This window comes from Pinus tabuliformis, chromosome 9 (genome assembly GCF_031772625.1).
Source record: "Pinus tabuliformis cultivar Carrire ecotype Pingquan chromosome 9, CPIR1, whole genome shotgun sequence".
NCBI classification, from domain to species: Eukaryota; Viridiplantae; Streptophyta; class Pinopsida; order Pinales; family Pinaceae; genus Pinus; species Pinus tabuliformis.
Genome location: NC_142307.1, coordinates 1,874,726,617 through 1,874,753,315, shown reverse-complemented (window position 1 = coordinate 1,874,753,315; position 26,699 = coordinate 1,874,726,617). Strand labels below are relative to the sequence as shown.

Genomic DNA, 26,699 nt, shown 5'->3' with positions numbered 1-26,699 from the left:
GTGATCTTTGGGAGAACTGAATAATTTTTTTAATGTCTTGAAGGAGATTTACTATTTTTCTTGGCTAATATTTTAGAGATGTGATCAATGGTCCATTTTATATAGGGAAGTGAAATCATAGCTCTAGGGGGTGGGTTGATGGTTGCTTAGAGGAATTGAATCGATTTGTCTAATAGGCCTTATGATTTTGATGGAGAAATAAACATTGTCTTTATTTCTATTCTTTTATTTTTGAGGGTTTTTGTGAGTTTACATTTTTCTTTAGAGAGGTGGGGACCATAGATGTGAATAGCCTTAGAAAAGAGTGTTTTTAGGATGGAATATTTCTGGGCTAGATCATGGTGGGCGTGGGAATGGAGGTATCAACCAGGGTTGGTATTTTTGCAGAACAATTGATAAGAAAGTGAACTATCACAACGACAAGAGACCAACGCATCTAGAAATGGTAAAGAAGAGTTTTCTTCTAATTCCATAGTAAATTGGATTTAGGATGATACACTATTGGTGTGGTTCACGAAACCATGAAGGGATGGAATCCCATGAGTCATAATGACAAAGTTATGAACCAAAAATTACTATCAACATCTTGGCTTGAGGTGCCAAGATTTGATGGCTCTAACTTCAAATTGATCCATGAAAATATTTACGATCACGAAAGGTAACATGGATCCCATTGTGGTGTCCTTAGTTTGTTCGTAACATGTGCCACATAAGGAAGAAAATGTGTAGTTGAGGTATATTTTTATGATGTTAAGGGTTTCGAGATCAACAAGGTTGGTGTTTAAATCGAGGGTTCCAGGTATAAGTATTTTTGTGAATAAGGATACCACGTCAAACATTACCACAATGCCATTGGAATTGATGCAAAGGTGAGATTTCTTTTGAACAAAATGGGTTGAGTCTTTAATGAAAGGAGCTTCCAACGAAGGGTTGAAGCTTATCAACAAGAGACTGAGAGAAACCATGTGTAGGCACTCCAATGGAATTGATTATGGGCCTAAGAGGAATGTCTTTTGATGAATTTTTGGTTTCCCATCTATTCTAGGAGTTATAGGGAAGGACAAGGTAAGACACTTTTGAATTTGAGGGATGGGGGAAGAGAAGAAGAGTTTATATCTTTAGTGACAATGGAAGTAATTTAATTAATAATATTGATGGGAAGAGATTTATAAGTAAATAATATAGAATTAAATACAAGAATGCAAGGGAATTATATACTTGGGCAAGGGAGATTAATAAAAGATAAAGAACTGATAATTAAATTGATGATAAAAAATGAAAGAGAAGGAAAGTAAAGGAAGTGAAAGAGGAAAAAAATTGAGACCATGTAGGGGCAAGAGATCAAAGATTAAGGTTGTGAATTAGATGTTTCCAAGAATGGATAAACTTGCAGCCATTGTCATAGTTAAATCTATTTGCATGCTTTTTGATTTCAAGGGCTTCATGAATAATATAGGTGGAATAAAAGGGAGTGGGGGTGATAATTTTAGCTTGGTTAAAGAAGATAATGTGTTTATATTTGGAGTAAGATAGGACAAATTTTTAAAGACGATTATGATAAACATCATCCATATGGTCCTTCATACAGGCTTTTACAGATCTACATGTTTGGCCAATATAATAATTTCCATAGGAGCATGAAATTTTATAAGTTTAGGGGTCCGTCAATGGATTAATTAACCTTTGGGAGAAATGAATAATTATTTTAATGTCTTGAAGGGTTTGAAGAGAGTTTTAATGTTTTTCTTCACTAGTATTTTATAGATGCCATCGCTGTTCTCTTTTACATAGGGAAGTGAAATCATATCTTTCGGGGGGAGTGTTGGAGGTTACTTAGAGGAAGGGAGTTGAGATACTCGGTAAGCCTTATTGATTTGGTTGGAGGAATAACCATTATTTTTATTTATTTATTTATATATTTTTAAAGGCTTTAAAGAGATGTTATTTTTCTTTAGACACGCGATTGGGATAAAAGATGCGAATAGCTGTGGAAAATAGTGGTTTTAGGATGGCATATTTTTGGGCTAGATGGTGATTGGAGTAGGAATGAAGGTTACATTCAATGTCTGAATTTTTATGGAACACTTGATGAAAAAGTGAACCATCACGACCACAGGAAAGCAACACATCCAAAAAAGGTAAAGAAGAGTTTTCTTCTGATCCCATAGTAAATTGGATGTGAGGGGACAAGTTATTGAGGTAGTTCAAGAAGCCATGGAGGGCATGAATCCCATGAGATCATATTACAATGATATCGTCCACAATTGCCAACATTTTGTCTTGAGGTGCGAAGATTTGATTGCTTTAAATTCAAAATGATCCATGAAAATATTTTCGATCAATGGAGATAGTGAGGATCCCATTTGAGTGTCTTCAATTTTTTTGTAACACGTGCCACAAAAGGATAATAAAGTGTAGTTGAGGCAAATTTTTATGAGGCTAGGGGTTTTAGGATCAACAAGGATGGAGATTAAATTGAGGGTTTCAAGTACAGGGATTTTTGTGAATAGGTATACCACATCAAAGTTGACCATGATGTCATTGGAATTGAGGCGAAGGTCAGGACTTTTGATTAAAATGGGTTGAGTCCTTAATGAAAAAAGGGGAGTTTCAAATGAATGGTTGAAACTTATCAACAAGAAACTAAGAGAGTGTGTGCTTAGATGCTCAAATGGCACTGACTATGAGCCTAAGGGGAATGCCTTTCTTATGAATTTTGAATTGCTCCTAGATTGTAAAATTTATAGGGTGGGACGAGATAAGACAATTTTGAATTGGGGGTGAGGAAAAGAGGAATATTTGATAGCACTTTAATGAAAATGGAAATAATTGAATTGATAGGGTTTGTAGCAAGCTATTTATAAAGAGAGGAAGATACACTTTCAAGGAGCTTATATTCATAATCTGTTGAATTCATGACGATGGTGGTGTTGCTTTATCTAATTTAAGAATAAGAATATTATCAATTTTAATATCATTAGTATTTAGTAATATGAAAGTTGATATCTATTAGTATTAATATTTAGTAACACTAAAATTTAATATCTAAAAATGAAAAAAATATGAGAAACAGTAACAAAATAATAATAATGGTCGTTATATTAATTAATTAATAAGATAAATAAAACCCTTTTATAAATTTATTAATATTATCAAAACTCTAGTCAAATATAAACATTGGGTTAATAAGTTGACTTTAATATATATTGATTAAATAAACAATTATTAAAATAATTAAATCTATTTAAATAATATTAAAATTTTCCCTTTACCTCCTCTAGTCAAATATAGCCATTTTTCTAGTTGTTAGGTTGACCTCTCTCCCTATTTAACCCTCTTCCTAGATCTGCTTCTTCATTGTGTCCTGAAAATGAACCACACTTGTTGGTTCGAAATGCGCTGACCAAAATGTTCAATGTGATTTATTCCGAAAAAACATTTTATACATTATGATGTAGATCACAGAAGGTTGAATTCGAATAAGAATAAAATTCTTAAATGCATCATAATTCTTTCCATGGAAAGATTAAGAGGTAGGGTTTAGAAGGCCTATAAACCTTAATTTTTCTCTTAAGCTTCAAAATATTTAATATACATCTAGAAAGTCAAATTTCACAAAATAAATTGTGGGTGTAAACTAATAATGGAATACCAATACTCAACTCTGAAGACATGTTCCGCATGGCTCTAAGAATATAAAATTTTGATGTTACGCTGAATTCGCCGTCGATTTTGTGATCCCGCTTCTTCTGTATAGTGATGAAAGTTAGCATGCCTATGGCAGATCGGCGTTCTTGTGAAAATGAAATGTATGTAGGTCGTGAGTCGTGACTCTGCCTTATTCACTACGCATGCAAACATAGATGCCGAGAATCATCACATTCACATTGAAATCTAATTTAATAACAGCAAAATTGCCAAAATAGACGAAAACACGCTTATCACACACGTTGACGGAAGGGCACATCTACATTGCTGTCACCGTTTGCTTTGTTTTCCTTGATCATCTGACAGAGAAGTCACCATTTCATTTGGAAATGGCGGCCAGAGATGCCAATTCTACAATAATGAACGGGGAGGTTATAGAATTATCCCCATCTCCTCAACAATTAGATGTTAGCATTATAAACATACCACTTCATAAGTCGACCGGAAGGACGGAGAAAGATGGAAAAAGTAGAGATAATTCCCAGAAAAGAGGGCAGTTGATTTGGGCTGCTGTGCTGGGAGCCAACGATGAATTGGTGACCACGGCATCGTTAATGGTAGGAGTGGGAGCAGTCCAATCAAATGCAAAGACTATGGCTGTAACAGGCTTGGCATCCCTGGTGGCAGTAGCTTGCAGTATGGTGATTGGGGAATTTGTTTCTGTGTCTGCTCAACGTGATGTAGAAGTCTCTACCATGAAAATAAGAACAAACAACCTAGGAAACCCTATTGGGGATGAAAGTCTGCCCAACCCGTTGCAGGCAACCCTTCCATTTGCCTTCGCATTTTCTGTGCGAGGACCGGTATCCTTACTCTCAGCAGTATTTATATCCTGTTACGCCCTTAGAGTTGGAGTGCTGGCATTCGTGTCCAGCGCGACCCTTGTGGCTTTTGGTGCAATCGGAGCTTACTATGGCCGCTCTCCCTTGGTAAAAGGAACTCTGAGATTACTGATAGGATGGTGGATGGCCATGTTAATAACCTACGGATTACTCAAGATCTTTGCAGCTATAGCAGGATAGAATTATTTTCAACTGCTCCTAATTATTCTGAAATTTACATTTTAAATCGTACAATAAATCATGTCTGCAAGGATTGTAGTCATTTCTCTGTAGCTTAAATCATATGTTGTTATGGATGAAATTTTTCTACTCAGCTAAAAGGAGATTGTCTGGGTGGATTGAAATTTCACTATTGCGGTTTATTCCTCATGGCTCAAGTAATTCTTCAAATTGTTGGAACTTTTACGCTATTTCCTTTTATTACATTTCGGTATTTTTACCATTAGGGATATAGGGATTAAGGTTATGTTGGAAATTTTTTTTCCAGATAATGTTTTCGTGTAAGTTTATTCGTAGTTGTTCATATAAGCTATTCTATTAAAAATATTTATATCTAAAAATTAAGAATAAAAAGCGTTGACGCCATTAGGGTAAACAAAGTTAAAAATGAAACGACAGTAAAATTGTAAAAATTAGGGTATCCATGCCTTTCCTTTATGCTTCCTCGATTTCCTGTCAAAATGAATCGATGTTTTGTATCATTCCTTCCCATGACCTGAACGTTCCACTTAGGTGTCTGGGAATTCACTGGCACTTCTGACACACACCCATAATTAAAAAAAATCACTAAGTAGACGAAATATATTTTTTTGTTTTACTATTCAAAAATAAAGATGCTTACCATCATCAATTATGAAATCAAGCAATCACATAAATATCATTGCGGTTTAGATACATTAAGCTCAGAGTATTTAAATATTTTCTTTCCTCTGTATGGTTAAATATTCTTTGTAACCTTAGAACTGTAAAAGTGGTCGCTATGCCATGTTTATTGTATAAAGGTTTGGTTGAACTTAAATGTATCCACGTGCCGTTTTTTCTATTTTCACTTCTATAAGTTTATAAATGATCGTTCTCTTTCCACTCTATTTATTGGTTCGGGGAAATATCGATGGTTCTCTCTCCACTCCCTTTATTGGTTCGAGTGCTGTCACTCAGAGAATTCGTGTGCTATCACTCAGAGGGTTCGCCCTATTTCCCATATCAAAGGACATTTATAAACCTACCGAGGTGAAAATAGGAAAAGCTATCGACAGCTATGTCTTAATGCCTTCAGCTTGTGGAGATAAGTCTGATTAAATGCATATTCATCATATCTTCTTCCATTGTACCATTCCCTTATCCCTTATGTTTGCCATTAAGTTGGCCTGGCCAGGTGCCTAGGGATCCGGGGCCATTCCTTCGCGAAGGATTGAAAGAGTTTACAGCCGGCAGATCGCCGCTTGGTTGACTGTGCCAAAATCTACCGTCCTCGCTGTACCTGGACATCCTACTGAAAATGCTATTTCCACTACTATAGGATCATTAATGCGCTTTTACATGTACGGAGATAGACGTTTATAACTAGATAATAAAAATAAAAACGGAATGTTACCCCTGCGCTTGTTATAAAAGTCTATCTCCCACACATGTAAGAGGGCATTAATGATCCTACAGTGGAAATAAGATTTTCCGACATCCGACGGTGGTGGCAGAGATGTTAAGTCGAAATCGTGGTGGCAGAGATGTTAAGTCGAAATCAGGGGCGAGTTGGGGTTTTTCCTGTTGACATTTTGCTGTGGAGGGTTTCCGCTCTCACCTCTTGCAGAGGGTATTTTCGAGTGCTCTGGCTCCATCTTCTGACATAAGGTTCTCAGTGAGAAACTCTCAGCACTTTCATTCTGTTGAGTCTCGGAAGGAACAGCTAGGCTGGTGAATCGTCGCCATTCTCATCGTTTCCTTTTTCTTTGTGTTGTCAACAGACTCTGATATGGTGGAAGTGGGACATTGCGTGCCGGAGAAGAGCTACGACAGACCGAAATTGCCCGACAGCTCCCCAGGTATGAGTTAGCAGAATTTCCTATGTTTTTCAGGTGTTCAATTTGTTTTGTTTTGTTAAACCCTCACTTCTACTTCCTATTGTTTCTGCCAGGGTTTGAGGGCTTTGACCCAGGAGGCTTCTGCCCGGCGGGTGAATTTCCCAAGCTATCTCTCGGCCTTATCCGGGTATGAGGTGTGCTCGGTTCCAGTTATTGTTTTGTTTTCTTGGCGGTTTGAGTGTATTACTCGATTAGTCGTAAAATTTCTTAGAGAAGCCTTGCTTGTTTTACTTGTTAGTTATGAGAACCCTCTTTTATGAGGCTCTCGGGTCCATCCTGGCTAGGGATGGCGATGAGGGTTTGTTCAGTTGCAGCTTTTTCTGCGTAAGTGTAAACCCTGGGTTCTTTGAAGTCTGGACGACCATACCCAAAAGGTTAAGGGTCGTATTCGGTTAGTAGATGTGCTCGCTTCTATTCACAGTCACTGTTTTTCTTTCTTTAGAGGAGACGAGGAACTCTCTCTTGGTAGTCTATTACTGTCAATATAAAAGCGCAGATTCTTCCTACGCATTTGATGGAATTTTCTTTTATACTTGTAAATATTTCTTTCATGATATATGCTATAGAATTATGGAATTGCTCATCCAAGAGCTCTCTTGCAATGTTGTAATTGTATGAGAATTCTTCAAGAGGTACAGTCTTCCTATTTTAATTTCTTGAATTAGGGTTTAGTCTGTAATTAAGGTATGGTCGTTTGTGCTCTGTTTTCCCCTTTTTTGTGTTTAAAAGTTACAGAGGCACACATATATCACATATCTCTAAAGCTTGTAGGTGGCTGGAATTTCCGTGTTTTTCTTCTTTACTGCTAATGATTTCTGTATCTTGGTTCTCTTGTTTCCAACTCTTTTGTTGGTGCATTATTATTTGTTTTCTCATGGAAATTGTCAATTCTTAGGCTTCGCTTGCTACATTCAAAATCTGGAAATATGTATACCTTTCGCCTTGTAATTGTTGAAGTTATAATTTCAACGCAGCCGTGCGTTCTCACCCAAAACCACCAGCATGAAACCACAAACCACCTAGAAGCATATCGCACCGCTTTTCAGGAAAAGTTGTTTCCGTATTCTTGGCTCCGATGCGATTTGGTGAAGACGCGTGGATCTCACCTGACATCAGCAACTCTGACATATCGGGAGCTATCGTTCACTCAAGTGAGGGCTTCCGATATCTTTCTCCACCGTAGGATCTGCTCCCGTATTTTCATCCGTTGATTGATTGAAGATGCATACGAGCCTATATTAAATGTTGCCTGGAGTAATTTAAAAAACTTGGTTGACCATACCTTTCATTAATGCATTGTCATAAGCTTAGTTTTTTACATAGGGCAGGCAATGCATTTAGTTTTATATATATGGCATATATTTATTTAAGCGTTGACCATATGTAATGTAAAAAAAAAAAAAAGGCCACGGCAATATAGAGTTTTTACGCATTATGTTTGATATAGCGAGCAAAACATATATGCTCGAGTTTTGCTCATTGTATTTTGAAAAAGGGAAACACACAGCAGTGTGTAGAAAAACAAAAACAGGGGTGTGAGTTTTTTTTGGTGATGTAAATTTTTTTGTTGGCCATAGCGAAAAACCATGTGTGGTTTTGCACAGCAATGGATAAAGGAAATGGTGAAGCGAGTTTTTATAAGTCTGTGTAAGTTTTGTTTTTACAGGAAATGGTGAAGCGAGTTTTTGTAAGTCTGTGTAAGTTTTGTTTTTACAGCAGTATGTAAAATTGTTTTACACCAGTAAATGTGAATGGAGGTTTTACAGTTGTAAATGTTAATGGGAATTTTTCCAGCAGTGTAAATTCTCATATGGAGACAGAGGGTGAATGTTTTTTTTGTTTTAATGAATAGAAATATTTTATGGTGAAATACTCTGTCTCTCATTGAATTTTTTTTTTAAGTCTTCCTGAAAGTAAAACAGAGCATTGTCTCTGTGTTTAGTTTGAATCTTGGTTTTGGTATTTTTCCCAATCAAAAATACCCAACAGTGGTATCAGAGCAGGTTCAGGCTTTTTAAAGAAGTTAAAGAAGCTGAAGGGAGAAGGTAGTTGCTGCAGCAAAACTTCTCAGGCAGACAGAAGACTCAGACATCAAAGGATTCAGGTATTTCAAAAAAAAAAATTGTGTTGCTGAAGAAGCAGTGATTTGTTTTAAATACACAGTCAAGGAATGGCCAGCACAAGCAGTAAATGTGAATGGAGGTTTTACAGTTGTAAATGTTAATGGGAATTTTTCCAGCAGTGTAAATTCTCATATGGAGACAGAGGGTGAATGTTTTTTTTGTTTTAATGAATAGAAATATTTTATGGTGAAATACTCTGTCTCTCAGTGAAATTTTTTTTTAAGTCTTCCTGTGCACAAAAAGATCCTGGAGTAAACTAAAACAGAGCATTGTCTCTGTGTTTAGTTTGAATCTTGGTTTTGGTATTTTTCCCCATCAAAAATACCCAACAATGGTATCAGAGCAGGTTCAGGCTCTTTAAAGAAGTTAAAGAAGATGAAGGGAGAAGGTAGTTGCTGCAGCAAAACTTCTCAGGCAGACAGAAGACTCAGACATCAAAGGATTCAGGTATTTCAAAATTTTTTTTTTTGTTGCTGAAGAAGCAGTGATTTGTTTTAAATACACAGTCAAGGAATGGCCAACACAAGCACTGGTATGAGTATGTTTAACACCCAGCTACCACAGTTTAATGGGAAGAACTATGACTACTGGTCAATAACTATGAGAGCCCTGTTTGCCTCTCAAGATTTATGGGAAATAGTTGAACATGGTTTTGAGGAAGTAGCAGATGAAAATGAGTTCAATGCACTAACTCAGGGAGAGAAGGATCAGCTAAAGAACAATAGGAAGAAGGATGCAAAGACCATTTTATTGTTGCATCTAGCAGTAGACCAGAGTATATTTCCAAGGATAGCAGCAGCTAAAACATCAAATGAAGCATGGCAAACCCTTAAGGCAGCCTATCAAGGCATGGAGAGAGTGAAGACAGCAAAGCTACAATTGCTGAGAAAGGATTTTGAGAACTTGAAAATGAAGGAGTCAGACAACATTGAATCATTCTTCACTCATGTGATTGGTGTAATCACACAAATGAGAACTCATGGAGAAACCATTGAAGACAGAAGGATTGTGGAGAAAATATTGAGGGTCTTACCCTCAAGGTTTGATGCCATAGTCACCACCATTTAAGAGACAAAAGATCTCTCAAACTATTCAGTTGATGAGCTACATGCATCACTGATAACTCATGAGCAGAGGTTGAGTAGGAATGAAAACTCATCTCTTGAGCAAGCCCTCAAGACCGAGATGTCCTTTGGAAGAGGAAGAGGTCAAGGAAGAGGAAAGAAAAGAGGAAGAGGCAGAAGCCAGAACAGAGGTGGAAGGAACAACCCATCAAATGCACAAGGAAGAGGCAGCAATCCAAATCAGAACCAAGGTCAAGGCAGCAGCCGGCAAAGAGATCAGTATCAGGCTCAAGGACAAATGTATGATAAACCTAATGTTCAATGCTATTATTGCAAAAAGTATGGACATTATGCTAGTGATTGTAGAAAGAAACAACATGATAAGAACAGCAGACAAAATGCAAATGTTACAAGAGAAAACAGCAGTCAAGAAAATGTCCTGTTAGCTTGTAACATGGCTAAAACACATAGTGAGGACATATGGTTTTTAGACTCAGGTTGCAGCAACCATATGACAGGAAACATTGCCCTCTTCTCAGCCTTAAATCAAAACTTGAAATCAGAAGTCACACTAGGAACTGATAGCAAAGTCTCTGTTATGGGAAAATGGGAGATAAAAATATTTACAAAACAAGGAGAAAGGAAAACCATAGCAGATGTATACTATGTCCCCGGAATGAGATGTAATCTATTGAGTGTTGGACAGCTTATCCAAAAGGGTTACAATGTTTACTTTGTAAATGATGTGTGCACCATCATGGATATACCACCCAGCAAAAGATGCATTGCTGAAGTGAAGATGACAAGGAACAGGATGTTCCCTCTCCGGATCAGGGCAGACATGAAGAACAAGAGGGAAATGGCACCAGTCTCCCAAGAGGCCTTCCAAAGCGTGCCAAAGGATGAAAACTGGTTATGGCACTTGAGATTCGGACATCTAGATTTTGGAGGCCTAAACTTATTGAGCAGAAAAGGAATGGTAAAGGGATTACCATTGATAGAGAAGCCGGACAGCCTTTGTGAAGGTTGCATTTTGGGAAAACAACACAGAGAAAGTTTTCCATCAGGGAAGAGCATAAGGGCAAAGACACCCTTAGAGATTATCCACTCAAATTTGTGTGGACCAATGCAAGCTCCATCATTAGCTGGCAGCCTATATTTCCTAACATTCATTGATGATTTTACAAGAAAGACTTGGATATATTTCCTTAAAAACAAAAGTGAAGTGTTTGAGAAATTCCAAAACTTCAAGGCATTTGTGGAAAACCAAAGTGGGCTGCACATTAAAGTATTGAGAACTGATAGAGGAGGTGATTATATCTCAAATGAATTCCTAAAGTTTTGTAGAGAAAACGGAATTCATAAGCAATTTACAGCAAGGTACACTCCGCAGCAAAATGGAGTTGCTGAAAGGAAGAACAGAACCATCATGGAGATGGCAAGGAGCATGTTGAAGGCAAAGCATTTGCCAAATGAGTATTGGGCTGAAGTTGTACATTGTGCAGTTTATATATTGAACAGGTGTCCTACAAAAGGAGTCTTGAACAAAGTGCCAGAAGAGGCATGGAGTGGAAGAAAGAAAGGAGTCACCCACATGAAAGTTTTTGGATGTGTGGCTTATGCACACATTCCAGATCAGCTAAGGAGGAAGTTGGACAGCAAAGGGGAGAAATGCATCTTCATTGGATACAGTGATGAATCCAAAGCCTACAGGCTGTACATTCCATCTACCAAGAAGTTCTTTGTTAGCAGGGATGTTCAATTCATTGAAGAGGAAGCTTGGGATGGAAGCATAGAGAAAACAGTGAATGTCAAAAACTGTTTGTCTCATGATGAAGATGATGAGGAGGTGGCTGAAATGCATCCCCAAACAGCGGCGCCAACACAAGGACAGCAAGGGACACCATTGAGGCCAACACAAGGACAACAAGGAACACCATTGAGGATAAATGAGAGTGCTTCTCCAAGCACACCACAAGGAGGAAATTCAAGTGCATCTTCAAGCACTTGCACACCAAGTGAACGAGGTAAGAAATTTTGAAATCTAAGTGACATTTATGATGAAGGAATGGATTCCTTATTTGCCTTGTTTTGTCATGTTGATGATCCTATTCATTTCGAGGATGCAATTAAAGATAGGAAATGGATAGAAGCTATGGATGAGGAGATGAATGCCATAGAGAGAAACAAAACATGGGATTTGGTTGAGCTACCAAGAGACAAAGAAGTCATTGGTGTGAAATGGGTCTACAAGAGCAAGAGCAATGCTGAAGGCAAGATAGAAAGGCACAAGGCAAGGCTGGTTGTCAAAGGCTACAAGCAGCAGTATGGGAGAGATTATGAGGAGACTTTCGCCCCGGTTGCAAGAATGGAAACCGTGAGAGCAGTGCTGTCCATAGCAGCTCAAAACAAATGGAAAGTCTACCAAATGGACGTGAAGTCAGCATTCATAAATGGAGTGTTAAAAGAAGAGGTGTACATTGAATAGCGTCTCGGCTATGAGAAGAAAGGAGAAGAGCACAAAGTGTGCAAATTGAAGAAAACTCTTTATGGGCTGAAGCAAGCGCCAAGAGCATGGTACAGCAGGATAGATTCATATCTATTGGATAATGAATTTGACAAATGTGAAGGAGAACCCACAGTCTACATCAAGGAAAGGGATGGTAAAATTTTAATTGTTGTCTTGTATGTAGATGATGTTATTTTCACTGGAAATGATATTTATCTTATTGAGAATTTTAAATCAGTCATGAAGGATGAATTTGAATGACTGACATGGGTTTGTTGAGATACTTCTTAGGCATAGAAGTAGATCAAAATGAAAAAGGAATTTTTATATCTCAAGCAAGATATGTAAATCAAGTTCTGGGCAGATTTAACATGCAAGAATGCAAGGCATCCATCACTCCCACAGTGATGGGATTAAAACTCAGCAGAGAGGACAGCAACAAGGATTTTGATCCTAGTTTGTACAAGAGTATTGTTGGTAGCCTTATGTATTTAACAGCAACTAGGCCTGATTTAATGTATGCTGTTAGTTTGATTTCCAGATTCATGGAGACACCGAAGGAGGCACATTGGCAGGCAGCAAAGAGAATTTTAAGGTATGTGAAAGGTACCAAAATGTTTGGAATTTTATATCATGTCTCAGAAAGTTCAGATTTGGTTGGATACACTGACAGTGATTGGGCTGGAAGTGTAGATGATCAGAAGAGCACTTCCGGTTATGTTTTTAATATGGGTTCAGGAGCCATCTCATGGGCTTCTAAGAAGCAGTCCATTGTAGCATTGTCTACAGCAGAGGCTGAATATGTGGCAGCTACAGCAGCAGCATGTCAAGCAGTGTGGATGAGAAGAATGTTGAGAAGCTTAGGCCAAGAGCAGGCAAAAGCGACAGTGATCTTTTGTGACAATAGCTCAGCTATTGCATTGTCAAAGAATTCAGTGTTTCATAAGAGAACGAAACACATTGATACAAGGTTTCACTACATCAGAGAATTGGTGAACAATGGAGAAATTGTCTTGGAACATTGCAGGACTCAAGAACAGGTTGCAGACATCTTGACAAAGCCGCTGGATCAGAGAAGCTTTGAATTTTTAAGAAAGTGTCTCGGTATGACCGAATGGCCAGCAGTTGAAATTAAAGGGGAGTGTTGAAGTTATAATTTCAACGCAGCCGTGCGTTCTCACCCAAAACCACCAGCATGAAACCACAAACCACCTAGAAGCATATCACACCGCTTTTCCGGAAAAGTTGTTTCCGTATTCTTGGCTCCGATGCGATTTGGTGAAGACGCGTGGATCTCACCTGACATCAGCAACTCTGACATATCGGGAGCTATCGTTCACTCAAGTGAGGGCTTCCGATATCTTTCTCCACCGTAGGATCTGCTCCCGTATTTTCATCCGTTGATTGATTGAAGATGCATACGAGCCTATATTAAATGTTGCGTGGAGTAATTTAAAAAACTTGGTTGACCATACCTTTCATTAATGCATTGTCATAAGCTTAGGTGAATAGTTAAGTTTTTTACATAGGGCACGCAATGCATTTAGTTTTATATATACGACATATATTTATTTAAGCGTTGACCATATGTAATGTAAAAAAAAAAAAAGGCCACGGTAATATAGAGTTTTTATGCATTATGTTTGATATAGCGAGCAAAACATATATGCTCGAGTTTTTCTCATTGTATTTTGAAAAAGGGAAACACACAGTAGTGTGTAGAAAAACAAGAACAGGGGTGTGAGTTTTTTTTTGGTGATGTAATTTTTTTTGTTGGCCATAGCGAAAAACCATGTGTGGTTTTGCACACCAGTGCATAAAGGAAATGGTGAAGCGAGTTTTTGTAAGTCTGTGTAAGTTTTGTTTTTACAGCAGTATGTAAAATTGTTTTACACCAGTAAATGTGAATGGAGGTTTTACAACTGTAAATGTTAATGGGAATTTTTCCAGCAGTGTAAATTCTCATATGGAGACAGAGGGTGAATGTTTTTTTTGTTTTAATGAATAGAAATATTTTATGGTGAAATACTCTGTCTCTCAGTGAAATTTTTTTTTAAGTCTTCCTGTGCACAAAAAGATCCTGGAGTAAAGTAAAACAGAGCATTGTCTCTGTGTTTAGTTTGAATCTTGGTTTTGGTATTTTTCCCCATCAAAAATACCCAACAGTAATTAATTACCTTCCTATGATGAGTAAAACTTTACCTTTTCAGAAATAACAGCGTTGTTTTATAGTTTCCTTTCTTGTGCTAAAGTGTACAAAATTTCCCATTGGAGTTGCTTTTAATCTTATGATATAGCCTACAGAAAATTGGATGTTCGCCCAGATTTTTACATACTAAGTGCTTTAAGAATAATTTAATGAAATTCATATATACAAGCCGACCTAGTGTAATCAATTAAAATTACAGTCATAATTTAACTCTGACAAAATTAAGACAAATCACTGTCTCATACAAATCTATTAACACTAAACAGATACTCTTCCAGAATATTACTTATCTGGTTATCTGATCATTGAGAATTCGTTAACTCGATTTGCCTCCCAACCTTGGACCTACGAGACCTACGCCACAGTTAGGACCTACGAGACCTACGCCACAGCGCCTTTGTCTCCCCCTGAGCTGCCCCTTTGTCTCCCCCCGAGCTGCCCGTTTCCGGGTCGGGTCTTCTTTCTGGTTATCTCATCATTCAGAATTCGTTAATTCGACTTGCCTCCCAACCTTGAGACTTAATGGCTCCCAACCTTGAGACTTACGCCACAGCCGGGCCTTCCTTCTGGTTATCTGACTGGTTATCTGATTATTCAAAATTCGTTAACTCTACTTGCCTCTCAACCTTGAGACTTACGCCACAGCGCCTCTGTCTCCCCCGAGCTGCCTTTTTCCTGGTCGGGTCTTCTTTCCAGAAGCTAAACTTGATCAGTTGTAGTTATCTGGTCCTAACCAGACTTAACTACTCATGTTCCTTTATCTGGTCCTAACCAGACTTAACTACTCATGTTCCTTTATTTGATCCTAACCAGACTTAACTACTCATGTTCCCACCTAACTACTCATGTTCTTTTATCTGGTCCTAACCAGACTTAACTACTCATGTTCCTGCCTGTCCTTACAGCACAGTACCATTCTTTCCTTTCTAGGGTTTCTTTTCTCGTATATCCCCTCATCTCAGATCCCCGTCCTCTCGATCTTTTTTTGTCACCTCTTGACACCTCTTGACAGGGTTTTCTCATGAATTATATTAAAAATCACTCTTGACAAGTGTTTTTCTTATGAATTTTATTAAAAATCACTTTCTTGTCAAATTTCCAGCACGGTGTTTTCTTTTAAATAATTTAAAAGAGAAGTTCTATTCATTAACCAAAACTTTTAAATCAATTTACCAGTTTGTTTTAAATGCAGTAAAAATAAAAGAATATTCATATTTACGGGGATATCACAACTTCTATAATAAGAACTCTCTGAACTCTCTATCGTTTGTATATATAATAAGAACTCTCTGAACTCTCTGTCGTTTGTATATATTGGGATCTCTTTAGGTTAATTAAGACATGGTTCTCCATTATGATGATGATCAAAAAAAGAGATTTAAAAATGAAAAAAAATGCATCCTACATTTTAAAAAATTTAGGAGGAAATTTTGGAATAACAGCGAATAATGTTTTTTTCAAAGATAAATTCCATAAATATGTATCATTTAGGAGGAAATTTTGGAATAAGAGCCAATAATGTTTTTTTCAAAGATAAATTCCATAAATATGTATCAAGTAAAGTGGGTAGTCGAGATATAATTGGAGAAAGGCCAAATAAAAAGAATCCGTAGAATTCATTTATTAATATCTATTGAGATTTAAAAAAAATTATTAATATCTATTGAGATTTAAAAATAAAAAAATGCATGCTACATTTAAAAAAATTTAGCATTAAATTTTGGAGTAAATAGCCAATAATGTGTTTTTCAAAGATAAAGTCCATGAACATGTATTAAGTAAAGTGGGTAGTAGAGATATATGTATTAAGTAAAGTGGGTAGTAGAGATATATTTGGAGGAGGTCCAAATAAAAAGAATCCGTAGAATTTATTTATTAATATCTATTAAAATTGTTTAGTATTAGTTAATATTTTGCTCATACACATATTGTACATGTAACACATCCATATTTATGTTATTAATATCTATTAAAATTGTCTAGTATTATTTAATATTATGCTCATGCTCATACACATATTATACATGTAACACATCCATATTTATGTAAAAAAAAATTATTTATGCATTTTTTTATTTAATACTTTTACTTAATACTTTTACCAAGTAAAAATCAATGGTTAACATTTATGTTGTGATTTCCAATAGATTTTGCATATTACAATAATTGAAATAATCATATGTGAAAGGATTGAATTGATTAGTCCAACAATACCTATCAACTAAGGCCTTTATACTAATTCATGATGTTCAGAGGTTAATGCATTAACATTATAGGCTTGTTAAACTGATGTGAGTCAAGCATTTTTGCTGACACAATATTCGGCCTAAGGTGAACTTTATGGTTTGGCAGTGTTTATATGCCATTCCGTCGTTGCACATTTAAGCTACCACTACGGCCTCCTTACAGTTGTATTAACGTTCAGCTTGTGTGATGGCCCAATTGGTGAGGTGGCTTGTCGGAAAACTTTAATGTGGTTCTACTATGTCGTTGACCTTGGGATTCGCCTTGCTTCAGCGATGTCCAGTTGTTGTCGTGATCGGATGGTGGGAGAGGGTTTTGAAATTCTATGCATCTGGTGTAGTCTATGCTTCATTCTCATTGTTCTTCCCCGATGGAGGGTTTTAGTTGATTTTGTATGGAGCCTTCGAGGCGTAGGTGAATACCTCTGCCCTCTGCGTGCAGTTAACTTGTTATCTTTGCTTTATTCTTGCTGGTTGCCGCCATGAATACCCTGCTAAACTATTGTGGCTCCTTCAGTAGTTATTACGGGCTCTCGGTCTTCGTTGCTCAACCACAGGGGTAAAGGAGGGTTTGATACTCGATCTGGCTCAGGGAATCCTTGGAAATTTCTTTTGCCTTTCCCTGTACAGTTCTTTCAGCTCATTGATTTAATTTTTGGTTTATAAATTTGATTGATAACCTCTGTCATTCCTTCCGCTTGGTGGAGGATTTGTCTTGCAGGTAAAATGATGGCTCTTGAGGGGTTAGCTGAGGCTCAGTTTGTCTGTGTGCAGAGCCAAATGTTTGAATTTCTTAAGGGTACATGAGTTTTCTACTTTAGGGTTTTATGGAGAGGGTGTTCTGCTACCGATGCCCTCTATGTTTTAGGGAAGTTTCACTGAAAAGTTTTGAAGCTATCATCATATTTTTGTTAATTTAACTCCAACCCTTATCAGGGGGATGATTTTTGGCTCATGAAAGGTTGTAAGAGCCGAGAAGTCGACCACCTCTGGTTTAATAGATTTTAGGGGAAAAACCCTCTTTTGCTCTGGTGATGAAATGGGCTGCTATGTTGTTTACAGGATGTTTTAAGCTTTATGCTCTGAACAATTTCTCAAGTTAATAATTATAACATACTCATAGTTTTGTCTGACATTCCATTTGGAAGACTGTATGCTAAATCTTTTGATCTGAAATGTCTATACTTCGACTGTGTGTGAAATATGGTCATTTTCTCTCTATTATATATTAAGGGTTGGATTTTTCACACACACACACACACACACACATATATATATATAGCCTTATGAAAGAAGAAAAAGTTGTTCTGGAAAGTATAGAAGGATCGGTTATTTTCGCTTGAATCTATTATTTAATTAGAGTTGGAACTACCGAATACTAAATATAAATAATTACTAATAATTTTTTATATAACTTTTCTTAATCTTACTCTCTCATAGAATACTTAATCTAGCTTATGAAACATTATCATAGGTTTCAATATAACTGTTGGACACCTAATCCTAAAGGGTTAGTGTGGAAGCCGAAAAGACTAAGCAGTCCAAGAGACCTTGGGATCTGAAACCCAAGAGTCACAACATTGTATTATAAATGTACATCTCCTGTTAATAAAAAATGAACTGAACGATTTATCTTGCATATTCTTTGTGCTGTCCATGTGTGTTTAACATGGTATCGGAGCAAGTTCGTTCATAATATGCTCAATCTTTTGTGAGCCACTTGTTTTTGTGTGGCCTGTGTAAACCTACGCATCCCTGTGTCTCTAACTATTTGTATTCATTCGACAACTTAGAATTGGACGGTGGATAGCTGTTTTCTGATTTTGAGATGGACAGTTTGGAAGGGTATTTTTTATTGTAACAGTTGTAGAATCTGGGTTGCTTTCTGCATTTGGGCAGCGACTAAGGCGTTGAGATTCTCTGACATGTTGTCATTCAGTGCCAAGCTTGTCTGAGCCTCCTTGAATAACGCGTTGATATGGTCTGATTACTTAGTTATTTTAAGAGGATGTTTATTCTTGGGCTCAAGCCTGAACTTATTACATCTGAACGTTGGGAGACAGATGCGTAGAAGAGACCGAGCAGCATATTGAATCTAAACATTGGTCAGCACCATTCTGGCTGCCATTCTGCTGAGCATAGTAACGCATCCCATATGTAACGCCTAGTCTCTCGAATGGACAGGTTTTGAAAGAGATTCCGGCATACCAGATACCGACATACCATTTATCTGCGCCACTGGGCTTGAAGAAACCCAGCTCGAATGTGCCGTTTTTCGAGACAATTGTCTGGTTTCCGTTAAGCACAGACCCTGGAGTTATTGTATCATCAGCTGCCACTATAACGCCCGAAAAGAAAACAAGAAACCACCAATGCGGATATAAAGGGCATTTTATCTTCATATCTCTTTCCTTTTCTCAGTCCCTCGCCATGGCGGAGAGCTTCCACATATTGGGTATTTTCGCAGTTTATTTTGAAAACCAGGAAAAGAATTCCATGGAGCCCTTTTTTACAGAGCGTTTGGACTCGAATCGCAAAAGATTGAGCTCTGGACGCTTCTTTCTTGACGCAAAGGTCTCAGAAATTTAGAACGTCTGAGCTGAGCTTCTGTCTGGTTCCAATTACGGAGCGTTTGGACTCGAACCGCAAAAGATTGGGCACTGGACGCTCTTTTCTAGACGCGAAAGGGCTTAGAACTTTGGGACTTCCGATCTTCTGTGTGGCTCCAAGCGATTCACGGATCGAATCCTCTGCACGCGCTTCATAACAAATCTGGCACTCTGCCGTGCACCTTCAAGATCATCAAAAATGGCAGTTGTACTGTTACTAAAAGAGATGGCAGTTTGAATGTTGTAAGACGAGCACCTTCAGAATATCTTCACTGTGCCTACCAAAGACTCTGATGCATGCGTCCCTCGCCTGCTTCGATGCATGTCGTGTAATAAATGCATGACTTTCTTCGCCTATCCAACGCTTGGCTTCTTTTAACTGCCGGGCTACCATGACCAGGATTCGAATGTCGCCGGGTACAGTATTTTGAATGGCCTCCATTACTTCTTCTCCAGAAGGAACGCAGTCCTCCATACAAAGCGTATCTAACCCGATGTTTTTTTTCCGTGCGTTAAGGGATGGAGAGAGTCTTTTCTAATCTAGTTCTCACAGGTCCCAAGATCGGAAGAGAGGCATATTGTTGAAGGTTTCCGCTGCCTCTCGAAGCCTGTTGGTGTTACACAATTTTTTAATGCGTTTCTCTGCACTGCAATTGGCATTGAATGTGTGGGATGAGTTTGGGATTCTTTTAAGAAGGCAATTAATATGCGCGGTAAGCTCATTCATGTTGTTTGGCAGAACATAAAATGAAATGTTTGATATAGAAAGCATGGTGAACGAATTGAGATAGAGATTCAGAACAGTTTGAGTGAATGAATGCCCACACTTTTAAAACTTCAATCCTGCTAATGTATTATTTTCTTTTCAGATCCATCTCTATTTCCACTCCACTCATTGCTGCGCGATCTTATCTTTATCTCTATTGACCCATTCGTGTATTGTTCGGTAGAGTGGTCTGGGTTAAACTTTGGATGCCATGCGAAGAGTTTTGCTGTTGACAGAGAAAACCTATTGATTTTGTAAATTTGAAGGGAAGAAGAAGCTTTTGTTCTGCTTGGGCTAATTTTCAGAGAGAGATTTGCTGAACTTTTGCATCCATATATATTTTTTATGTTTAGTAAAGATATCAAGAAATGACTCAAATTGGTGAAATATTGGAGTTCTTAAAAACTCTGATACATTCCTCTGATCATGGTACAGTAAGAATAAGCAAAGCTTCTCTTGTTGACATTAGAACCTGTTTGCATAATGTACAAGAAGATATTGAGTTTTTGCAGCTTGAGACAAAGCTACAACAGGAAGAATTACAGCAGTGGAGTCATCATTCTGAACCTGTTTCTGTTCAGAAGATTGAAACAGATTCCCATAAACAGCAAAACAATAATGTTATAGTTCATTCAGATTTAGTACCCCATAAAGCAGCAGTGGTACATGCAGATGCAGAAACTCAGTCTGCTATTTCCAAGCACATTATCAGACCTTGGGAACAGCTTGTCCACAACAAGCACAAAACTGGTCTTGGATATGACAAGGACTTGTCCTTTCATATTCCAGACTATGCCAAGCCCATTGAGTTTCAGAGTGCTGGATTCATTTATGACAGTTCACCTGCTCCTCATGAGAGTTCAGCTTCAGCTGTTTCAGATTCTACTCCTCTTCCACCGCAGGAACAACAACAACAGATTGTAAAATGTCAACACTGTGACCGAGTTGGCCATCTGAAAGATCACTGTTTTGATCTTCATCCATGTAAGCACTGTCATAAAACCAGTCATTCTTCACACAGATGCTTCAGAAACAAACGTCCTGCAAGAACAAAGATTCATCTTGGATGGATTGCTTCTTGGCAATGGGCATCAACAACCAAGAAGATATTCCAAACGCATGTCAGAACTTGTTCTAGAGTATTGAACAGTCTTGCAGTTGAGTTTTCTCCATCTTCTCACCTTGTACTTGACAGGGGGGGAAATGATGGTCATCTACAAGCTTCAAAGTCACATCAAGCGAGCCTGAGCCACAACCTGCCACACCAGTTTCAGAGTTGTAGCCAGAGACAAAGATGCCTGAACATGCCTTCAATTGGCAATCTGGGACACTTCCTCTAGCAGAAGACTCCAGCTTCTTGCCAATTTTGGAAGAGTTCTAGGAATTACAGAGTTGTTGGTCATCCTTAAACCATCACAGATTGAGAACACTTCCTCTAGCAGAAGACACCAGCGTCTTGCCAGTTTTGGAAGAGTTCAGGAATTGCATTAAGCATTCCAGAGTTGTTGGTCATCCTTAAACCATCACAGGTTGAGACTTCCCTTTTCAGGTTGAAGTTTTACCTTTTATGCAGGGTGAGACCTCCCTTTCATGGTTGAAGGTTTCCCTCTTTAAAACAATAGGATCACTTCCTCTAGCAGAAAACTTCAGTTTCTTGCCAATTTTGGAAGAGTTCCGGGAACTGCACTAAGCGTTCCAGTGTTGGTGGTCATCCTTAAACCACCGCTTTTTTTTACCAACATTTCATAGAGCACATTCAGCCTAGTGCTGCCATGCATTTTTTGCACATTTTGTATTACAGCTCTCTTCTTGGACTCATACATAACCCTTCGGATTAAGGGGGGGAATGTTGGACACCTAATCCTAAAGGGTTAGTGTGGAAGCCGAAAATACTAAGCAATCCAAGAGACCTCGGGATCTGAAACCCAAGAGTCACAACATTGTATTATAAATGTACATCTCCTGTTAATAAAAAATGAACTGAATGATTTATCTTTCATATTCTTTGTGCTGTCCATGTGTGTTTAACAATAATGTATTTACTTACTTATCTGGCATGCATAATATACTAAAATTGATCTGCACCCAAACCTGATCAAAGCTTTTTCCTCCCAACCTTGAGACTACACGTTAGTAGTCTTTCCCCAAGATATTCCTGACTTCAGGAACTTCTTCTCTCCTTCAAGATCCTTGTCTTTCGCAGCTATCTGGTCTCAACCAGATGTAGCTATCACACACTGCCTGACCCTTCAACACAACTTTGCCTTTTTCATCCTGATCTCAGATACTTAATCCTCTTGATCCTCGAGTAAAAATACTCAAGAATTTAGTTTAGGAATAGATAACTATCTCATAACTAATTAACAAGTAAAACAATGTTTACTAGCAACTGCAAAATTCACTTTTTCCCAAAACTGAATTTAAAATAGTTTATAGTTTAAAAATAATAACAGTTTGTTTGTAGTAGAATGAATATTCACAATAATTGGGGATATTACATTTTCCCCTCCTAAAATGGAACATCGTCCTGATGTTTTTCTTCTTAAAATAGTTTCAGAAAGTTTTCTTTCATAACTTTGCTCATCTTCCGATGTCGCCTCTTCCAGCGCATAGTGCTGCCATTGCACTTTACCCTGGGTGATAACTCGTTTCCGCAGCGTTACTTCTCTCTGACATAGTATAACCATACGTTCGACCAGGAACTTGCCTTCTGGTTCGACTTAAACATAACAACAAAATGAGTTAATTCATTAGCCAAAATGTTTTAATAATTCTAAAAAAAGCATTATATATATGTAGGTATTTTAGTTGAATGTTTTGCCATTTGATTACGTGTTTAGCATCATAAACATATTTTTTAGGTAGAGGAACATGAAAAACATTGCGTATACGAATGTGACTAGGTAAGGCAAGTTGGTAAGCCACTAGTCTGATTCGAGCTAGAATCTCGAAAGCCCGTAGAATTGGGGTGCTAATTTAGCACATTTGGACCAATGCAAGGTGTTTTTCTTAGCTCATACTCAAATGTAAATATGGTCTCCTATTTGGAATTCTCGGAAGCTCCTCTTTCGATCATAAAAGTTCTTTTTCTGGTCTTGAGTAGCTTTTAAATTTACTCGAACCTTTCTCACCATTTCTTCCATTTCTTCAAACATGTCTGGCCCTAACATCAACTTATCCTTTGGACCACTCCAGCTCAAGGGTGTCTTGCACTTATGCCTGTATAATACCTCAAAGGGACTCATCTGTAAGGATGCATGGTATCCATTGTTATAGGCAAATTCTACCAAGTATAGGTAGTCCTCCCATTTAGGTGGTTGTTGCATTGCGTAAGATTGCAGCATGTCTTCAACAACTTGATTTACTCGTTCAGTCTACCCATTTGTTTGAGGATGATATGCAGTGCTGAAGTGCAGTTGTGTAGCCAATTCCTCAAAAAGGGCCTTCTAGAAGGTTGATGTAAATTTTACATCTCGGTCTGAAATGATCATCTTAGGGATTCCATGTAATTTGAAAATGTTTTGCATGAAAATATTAGCAATCTGTACCGCTTTATGCATTCACTGGACAAGTATGAAATAAGCATAATTGCTCAGTTTGTCCACCACTATGATGGAGCCATTTTGTTTTTTGGACTTAGGCATTCTGGCAATGTAATCGAAGGATATGGTTTCCCATTTCCATTTAGGGATACGCAAAGGGTGGAGTAACCCGCTAGGTGTTGATGCTTAGCTTTTACTTGTTGGCATTCCAAACATCTGGTTAAATATTCAGCTACCTCCTTCTTCAAACTAGGCCAAAAAAACTCCTTCCTTGGCAGAAATCATTTTTTGGTATCCGAGGTGGCCGGCATAAAGAATCTTATGATATTCATCTAAAATTAAATTTTTAAGATGTTTGATCTGGTTAGACACATAAATCCTTTTCCTATAAATCAACAAGTCCTTTGTATTTATTTCATAACCCAATTGATGTTCATGGTTGTTTGGAACTTTTGCTTGTTGCTATAAAATTTTATGTAAGGAATCTTGCATGGTTGTTTCATGAATCTGCTTAAAAAAAGTAGTTCGTGATTCACTAAAAGAAATTTCATATAAAAAATTTACCTTTTGATTTAAAGCATCTACCACTCGATTTTTCATTCCTTTCAAATGTTTGATTTCGAAATCGAATTCATTTAGGAAATCCGCTCAACAAGCTTGCCTAGCATTTAAAGTGGGTTGTTTGAAATAATTAATTAGACTATGGTGATCAGTCATCAACAGAAATTTCAATGCCGCCACATCTTTAAGACATTAATTATTGTTATTAGCTCCAAGTCATATGTGGAATACTTTTTTTGTATTCTTTACGCTTCCTTGACTCGTAGGCAACCACTTTGCCTTCTTGCATTAATACGCCACCTACACCTTTTTTGCTAGCATCGGTACAAACCATGTACTCTTTGTTGGGATCAACAATGCTCAAAATGGGTGCGATGGTAAGTGTTTGAGATGATCAAAGATCCTTTGACAATCGGGGGTCCATCGGAAGGCCTTTCCTTTCTTTTGCAGAGAGGTAATAGGATATGCTACTCTGGAAAAACCTTACACAAATCTTTGATAGTAGCCCGCTAAGCCCATGAACGTTCTTATGTCAGCTACATCTTGCGGTACTGGCCATTCCATGATATTTCTTATCTTTTCTCGGTCTACTACGATTCCATCCTTACTGATGACATGTCCCAAGCACTGGATCTTCTCTTTGAAGAAATCACATTTAATGTACTTGGTGTAGAGTTGGTGTTGTCTTAGGACTTGCAGAACAATATGGAGATGTTCCTTATATTTTTCTATGTTCCGAGAGTAGATCAATATGTAATCAATAAAGATTAATACAAACTTGTCTAAGAACTGACAGAATATACTATTCATGAGACACATGAATTTGGCTGGGGTATTCATTAACCCAAACGGTAAAACTACGAATTCATAATGTTCATAACGGGTTCTGAACGAAGTTTTTGCAATATCCTCCTCCTTTATCTTGATTTGATGATATCTAAAACGGAGATCGATTTTTGAGAACATGGTCACACCTTTCACCTAGTCAAATAACTCATCTATATGAGGGAGGGGGTATTTGTTCTTAATGGTTGGCTTATTTAGCTGATGGTAATCCATGCACATGCGCAAGGTCTCGTACTTGTTTTTAACAAAAAATATCGAAGCTCTCCAAGGGGACACACTGGGACGGATATACTTTTTATCAAGTAACTCTTGAAGTTGCATTTTTAATTTTGTTAGCTTCGGAATGCTCATTCGATAAGGTGCTCGGGAAACTAGGGTAGCTTCCTATTGTGGCCAACAACAACCCCCTTTTTATTTAGTGTTATTCCTAATGCTAAATAAGTGGGGACCCTTAGTTAAAAATTTAAAAAATCAAAGTAGTGCTTAAATTTCCTTTTCGAATAAACTTATCATCATAAGCGTAGGAAACCCCCTTGCAAAATCTAAAAAAATCTAAGTTTTATGATAAGGTAAGACACAAATTTTTCCTTAGGAATATCGCATCGCAAAAAAGATAACGGGAAACCACCTTACAAACCGAATTCCAATATTGCGAGATCACGATATGCGATAATAAAATATCGCATCGCATACAACACAATTTACATTGAAACACTTTAATTTTCCGATATGCGATGACGTCAATCGCAAATCGTATGTCGCAGAAAACGAGTTAACAAAGTTTCTCATATATAACGTTTCTGCGATCTGCGATATTGCGCGATTTCACGATACAACGACAATGCGATAATGCGATGTCACGAGCGACCAATTTTGTGATGTTATGATTCTGCGACGTTGTCATTCCGCGATATTGCGATCTGCGATATTGCAAAGCAAATCGCAAAATTGCTTCATCGCAGATCTTTCGGGCTCGTTATTCAAGAAAGGTATTTTCCATAAGCTGACACCTGGTTATGATCTTTAATGCTAATAAATGAGGTAGTTGCCAGTTATTAATGGAATATGGTTCATGCTTATCGAAAAATCATCTCATGTAAGGTGGTATATTTGATGTGTCTTCAGCATTTAAAAACTTTCCCATCACCCTTCCTTGTCATTATTTTCAGTTCACTTGTGAATTACAGGAACGGAGAACAGAGGACGATACAAAGCAATACGCAGGTTAAAATGGGAAAGAAAAGCAAAGCTCCGAGCTCTGAAGAAAAGGAAATGGCGCCCTTATATACAGACACGGCCCGTAATAGAGACGCAAGAATTGCTACATGGGAAGGCATGTATAATCTGCTTGAAGAGGAGAATCCAAGAGTAATGGAAGTCGCTTCTACCGCGGGCTCAAATAATTCTTCAGAGGCATCCATCACAGAGCTAGCTTGCTCATTCTTGCACCGGATAGCAGCAAGACCTAAAATTCTACCATACATGGACATGGTCAAGTGGATACTGGATAGCATTGATATCAGAAATAGACAGTTTAAGACTCAGGGTCAAGAGCTTACGGAATTATTATTTTTACAAATTTGGAACTTTATATTCGCT

The 26,699-nt window shown here is 37.7% G+C and overlaps 1 long non-coding RNA gene and 1 pseudogene across 1 annotated transcript; both read left to right on the top strand.

The window, feature by feature from the left end:
* The first annotated feature begins 4,037 nt into the window (after positions 1-4,037).
* LOC149156372 (vacuolar iron transporter homolog 3 pseudogene) lies at positions 4,038-4,730 on the top strand (annotated as a pseudogene).
* Positions 4,731-6,229: 1,499 nt separating this feature from the next.
* LOC149156371 (uncharacterized) lies at positions 6,230-7,148 on the top strand. Its single transcript, XR_016263311.1, has 2 exons — positions 6,230-6,589; positions 6,682-7,148. It is a non-coding gene; the product is annotated as an uncharacterized LOC149156371 (long non-coding RNA).
* The last annotated feature ends 19,551 nt before the right edge of the window (positions 7,149-26,699 follow it).